This window comes from Triticum dicoccoides, chromosome 2B, assembly GCF_002162155.2.
Source record: "Triticum dicoccoides isolate Atlit2015 ecotype Zavitan chromosome 2B, WEW_v2.0, whole genome shotgun sequence".
Classification (NCBI taxonomy): domain Eukaryota; kingdom Viridiplantae; phylum Streptophyta; class Magnoliopsida; order Poales; family Poaceae; genus Triticum; species Triticum dicoccoides.
The window spans coordinates 79,611,880-79,618,236 of NC_041383.1; the positions used below are offsets into that span (position 1 = coordinate 79,611,880).

The 6,357-nt window shown below is 47.1% G+C and overlaps 1 non-coding gene across 1 annotated transcript; it reads left to right on the top strand.

Moving 5' to 3' along the window:
* Positions 1 to 5,926: 5,926 nt before the first annotated feature.
* Positions 5,927 to 5,997, top strand: TRNAG-GCC. The gene has a single exon. It is a non-coding gene; the product is annotated as a tRNA-Gly (tRNA).
* The last annotated feature ends 360 nt before the right edge of the window (positions 5,998 to 6,357 follow it).

Below are 6,357 nucleotides of genomic sequence, written 5' to 3' on the forward strand. Positions count from 1 at the left end.
ACCAAAATCCTTGAGGACACCCAAACCCTAGAAAAAATGATGTTGGTCTCCTACCCCCTCCCGCCGCGCCCCTACCCGACAAACTCTCTCGAGGCCACCCAAATTTACCAAGTTAAAAGAGCGTTGTCGTCGAGGCCACCCCAAACCCTTGAAGCGTTGTCGAGGCCACCCCAAACCCTTGAAGCGTTGCCGAGGCCACCCCAAACCCTAGAGAAGCAGCATCGAGGCCACTAATATGATTCCTTATTGTGATTAGCTAGCTAGTTCTATGTTTGCCACTAATATATCCATCTGTCATGTTTGAATAATAATTGACATGTTGTAAATATTTGCAGAAACTATGGAGCACCCCCAAGACGAAGCAACAGAAGCGATGTTAGGGGACATAATCGCAAAAGGTATATATATATTAGTTAAGCTTGTGCCGACTAGCTAATTGATGCATTCATTGTTTTCGTATGTACACATATTAATTAACTCTCGTCTTTCTTCTTTTTTCTAGCCCTCCGGATCGAGCACAACTTCAGTAAAGAGACGAGGCCCGAAGAAAAAGTTGTGCTCGGATGAAAGGTTTGAGATCACAGCAATCGCGCGCGATGGCATGCCGATTGAACCGTACTAGACAAAGGAAGCATTTGCTAATCAGTGCGGGGTTCTTGTTAGGGAAAAGATCCCGATCAGTATCCAGCAATGGTTAAAGCCTAAGAATGAAGACCCCGAGGTGTCTTATGTCTCCGATATGCAGAAAGAAGATCTTTGGACAACGCTTAAGACAAATTTCACTCTACTACCAGAGGAGGATCCGGAGAAGCTAGTTATAGAGCAATTGATCAAGTCTCATGCTCTTAAGAAGATGGCAGAACTATTCAGGAGGTGGAAGAATGAGCTAAAAACGTTTGTCGACAAAGAAATTACACCAGAATTCACCGGCCGGTTTGAGAAGATCAGAGATCACTGGCCCGCATTTGTGGCCCACAAGGCATCGGGAAAGAGTAAGAAGATGTCAACGACAAACAAGAAAAATGTTGCAAAGAAGAAGCATCACCATTGCACGGGGTCAGGTGGCTACCTCAAAGCCCGACCTTTGTGGGACAAGGCTGAGAATGACCTGATTGCTAAAGGGGTCCAACCAGAGACATTGAACTGGCCAGACCGTTGCCGAACTTGCTTCTTCGGGGTTGGCAGAACCTTGGACCCTATATCAGGGAAGTGCGTTTGGATGGATGAGCAACTGCAAATACCCGTCACGAGGCTTCAGGAGTATATCGAGAAAGTGCAGCAAGGGACCTTCGTTCCAGACAGAGATAAGGACGAACTCACAATGGCCCTCGGGAATCCTGAGCACCCTGGACGGACACGAGGCACGCCAGGCTCCGTTCCGTGGAAGGCTGGGTTTTCGGATGAAGGGGTTTACAAATGCTAGGAGAGGAGGAAGAAAGTGGAGCATAGCCAACTGCAGGCACTGCACGAAAGGGTATAAGGGCTAGAGGAACGAGAAGCAGATCGCAGCAAACGACCTACCGAAGCTTCCCCTGAAACTACCCCGCCATCTCAGCGGAGAAGCAGCGTGGCTTCCACCGAGCAGACTCAGCAGCTAGAGCCTGTCTTCACGGCTCCTGCTAGCTACCCCGTGGATGCTATCACGGAGTCTCAACATTGCCACCTTATGACGCGATGGATGACATTGAAAGTCAAGGCGGCTGTTGGCTCTGTTTTACCTACTGAACCTGGCACAACCTACCACGGCCGGTCGATTCCAGAAGGATATGCTAGGGTGATGGTGGATCAAATAACGGACGGATTTGAGGACCTTCAGCTTGACCACCCTACGGGTGAAGGGGAGATTCGGCTGGGTTCTTCTCTGAAGACTCCATGCCTATGGCGGAAGGAGCTCATCAACCTTCCGGACTGGACGCCTCCGCCTCCTCCTCCTCCTCCGGCGAATCAGGGCACTCCGCCTCCTCCTCCACCTCCTCCTCCGGCAAGTGATCAAGGCACTCGGCCTCCTTCTCCGGCGCGTGGCGGCACTCCGCCACCTTCTCCGCCTGCGCCGGCGCGCCCGAGCAGCCAGCCTCCCTTCTTCGCCTCGTCAACAAGGGCGGAAGAGACCCGCCGCCTCTCCGGCTGCTCCGGCGCGTCGTTCTTCTCCTCCGCCTCGTAAGAAAGGAAAGACAGCCGCAGCCGCTCCGTCTGCTCCGGCGTCTAGCAGTACAGCCAGAGGAAGGCAATACAGATACAGTCCTTCTCTGAAGACTCCAGAGAAGTTACCATACGAGAGGAGCCAGGAGGAAAACACGAAGATCATGCAAGCCGAAGTGAACAACTTCTTTGAAGGGGTGAAAGCAAAGAAACAACCACCTCCGGAGGAGAAGATAGATCCAGTAAAAGCGAAGCGTACTCTGGCTGCCCTGAAGAAACCATCAAAGTCTCCGGCGAAAGGCAACTATGAGTGCATTATTACAAAGTCATTTATCGAAGCAGAGCGGTCAGGAAGTACTGTCAGTGGTCAAAGGTTAGCAGAACGATGAGCTAGGGAAAAAGTTGCCCATCTCGGCGAACAAGCGAACCAATCGTTCCCCCCGCTCAAGGTTTCTAGCGATATCGTCGCTAATCATCCGGGGATCTTCCCCGGTACCAATCCTGCAGTTACCTGCTCGACGATGCACATTTTGATTTCTTGGAGGTGGACGAACACAAATACGTGTACGGGAAGCCTCTCGTCAAAGATGAAAGATCTCTAACAACGATGATGCGAAGATTCCATGATTGGTACATGAAAACCTACAGAGAGTCTAAGGGGAGAAATATTTTGACGCTGAGAGTTAGAGAGGAGCATGACCTCGTTGGAATTGAACTGTTGAATGTTCCATTTGAGGAGTTCTTCGTGTTTTTCAATCTAAAGGCCCTCGATAAATTAATGATCACTTGCTACTGCCTGTAAGTAGTACTACTTCTGTCATTAAGTCTCTATATATATGTCAGCTCTTTCATTGCATGTATTTTTAATTATCCTCACTATATTATGCAGATTGAAGATAGCCAAATTGTAGAAAAGACAAATCGGTGATATTGGGTTCATTAACACAAATCTCATAGATGCATATATGGTTGCATTTCAGGCCAAAGATACCGAGGCCAAGCTGCTACAATCGTTTGTATTAAATAAAAACAAAGCTATAATACTCTTCCCTTACGAAATCCAGTGAGTGTTACTGTCTTGTGCATATTCGGTTTCCCTTATTAGTCGAGGTTATAGTAATTTAATTGATGAGTTATGCATGCATGCGCAGCTTCCACTATATTCTCCTAGAGATTAAGCTTGAGCAGGGACTAGTAACCGTCTTAGACTCGAGACGAAAAGATTCCAAGGAGTATGCGGACATGACTGAAATTCTAGAGAAGTAAGTTAAATCGATCATTATCGCACCATATCGACAACTTTGTTCATTTCCTGATATCAAGTAATTGTTTTCTTTGTCTGGCAGGGTTTGGAAAAAATTCACCTCAAAAACTCCGGGACTACTGAAGAAGCTGCAATTTAGACACCCAAAAATAAGTACTATAGTAGCATGTTCCACGCATCTCCTAGTGATTCAAGCGCTAGTTTCATCAATACCATTTAACATGCTTTCTAGTTATCAGTTTGATTGACCTCTATTTCTTGTAAAGTGGTTGTGGCAGGAACAAGGGAATGATTACTATGGATACTACATTTGCGAGTCCATCCTCCACGCGACCTGTGAGCGGGGCTAATCTGACAAACAATATGAAGTGCGTAAATAATAATATTCACAATTTTATTTTATTACCATCATTTGTGTTCAGTTTCATTTATTCATATATATGTATTGACCGGCGTCTTCAAATTAGATATTTCGGATGCAGGATGAACTCCTACCATCAAATTGTATGCGAGGAATTCAAGAGGAATTGGCGGCATTCTTTCTTGACCACGTGATCACTAAAGACGGAGAATACCATGTGGACCCTAATCAGTTGGTTTTAATTAGGAGATTATATTGTAAGAGATAATTATATTGTATATATGTAGCTAGTAGCATCGGATAGATATACGAGAACTTGTTGGTCGACCAATCTCTCAGAGAAGGAGAGGTGGTTGATATCACTTCTCTCTGTATGCATATGTTCATGACGATCTTCTTTTTCCTTCATTTGCTTACTAGCTAGCGTGTCTAGTCCTCTCTATACGTATAGTACGTAGCGTCGACCAAGCACGGAGATAAGAGAGGACACTTCTCTCTATTAATTCGCTAGCTAACACAATATATGAAACACCTAAATTAACCCCCCGAAAACCCCTAACCCCCCCCTTAAAAAACAAAACCCCCAACACCTGAAATGCTAAAGCGTGGATGCCTATTGGTCCCGGTAGGTGCCACCAACTGGGACCAAAGGGCCTCCTGCCTGGACTCGCCGCACCGGCCACGTGGAGGTCCGTCTGTCCCGGTTTGTGTAAGAACCGGGACTAAAGGTCTAGGGCATTAGTACCGACACTTTAGTCCCGGTTCAAAAACTGGGACAAATGGCCCTTACGAACCGGGACAATAGGCACTTTTTCTACTAGTGTTAGTCAACCATATCGATCCTTTCAATATGGAGGCGTGGTGGATCCTGACCCTTTCCGACGGAAGGGCTCTTACTGTGTTTTTTGGTGTTCTTTTGTGTTCGTTTAGAGTTCGTGTCCTGCTCAGAAAGACGAGATGGCGGCGGCTCCCTGAAGCTGGAATAAGGTTCTTCCCACCTAGCCTCCATTCTGGTGGCGCGTCTAGCGCCATGGGGGGGGGGGGCGTGTGGAGGGTGTCTCCGATGTATCTCGAGGGATTCGATCAGAGTTTGTCTTTGGTGGATCCGCTTGGATCCGGTCTTCGTTCGTCTGTGCTTGTGTGCCTTCAGGTTAGATCTTTCCGATCTATACTTCTCTTTATCGGCGGCGGTTACTGTTCTGGGCTGGTTCTATTGGGATTTACCACGAAGACTTTCCGACAATCTACTACAATAAGGTTTGTCCGGCTCCAGAGTGAGAGGCGATGATGACGGCGCACCTTCTACTCGCTCCAGTGCTTGTAGTCGTTGGTAGGTGGTCTATGGAGCTAGATGTAAGTTTTACTTCTAGTGTTCTTTGTACTGCCTTTGATAGATGATGAATGGATCGGAAGTTTTTCCCGCAAAACAAAAAAACCTAAGTAGTGTTTTATGTCATGACATAAATAATGCTGATTTTATGCATTATTGTTGTGAACAGGACGAGGGGATAACTAACGAATGCAACCAAAGTTTGCACAGAGGCAATTGAAAAGCGCAAGGGGAAATTGGCGGTGAATGAAGCAGCTAGAGCTGTATCTGTGCTCAACAAATAATCAGTGAAACAAAGAACTGCCTGTTCAGATATCTGCAGGGCTTCCTGCAGATTTGATAAGCTGGGCTTCCTCGATTTTGAAACTGAAACCATCAGCTATATTCAGTCCCTCCCATGATTCTTGTCTATCATTTCCCCATTTCGGCGCGCGACGGAGAAGCTGAAGCTAGCAGGCTACCCGTATGCTTCATTCACCACCAATTTTCTTGCATATTGATTTGTATTTCTCAGAACGTTGATGCTGAATTTATCAGTTGCGCTTTTGATACATGAATTCTCCTCGTGGTTGTTGTCTTGCTGACATTGAGCTTCACTTGCCCTGTTCTCTGAGAACTCGACGACGATTCATGCACCCCGTCAGTAGCTGGTGTGCAAGCATTCGCGGATTGTTATCGTTCCTTGCGACACTTACCACGTGCTTTATCTGCCGATTGCACCACATGTTTGCTTTTAAAGGTCAGGCTGTGTCATGAAACTACGTCTTGCGGTTCATCGGCACTTCTTCATGGGGAACCGATTATACAGCTTCTAAATAAGTTCATTCAATAAGCACCAGTGGTCTAGTGGTAGAATAGTACCCTGCCACGGTACAGACCCGGGTTCGATTCCCGGCTGGTGCATCTCTCTTTTTTTCTCGTGTTCACTCTCTCGCTTGCCTGACGACGAGTGATGATGAAATGTTGCGCGCTCTTTTTTTTGGGGGGTACATACAAGGAAATGGTGCAGCCACGAAAAGAAAGAGTCCAGCAGCTTAAAATGAGGCGGACTAGTACACTCGGACTCGGGGAGGGATACGCTGACGGCCATGCGTGCAGCTAGCACCAAGCAAGCGCAGGCAACGAAGGAAGAAGCAGTGGCCCCAATGTACGGCGTAGTACAGCATCCATGACATGATGGGTCGGCCATGGGTCGTCAGGTTATGTACGTCCAGTTCATTCAGGCATGTCATTGGCAACCAGGCCGGTCTCTTACAATTGAAG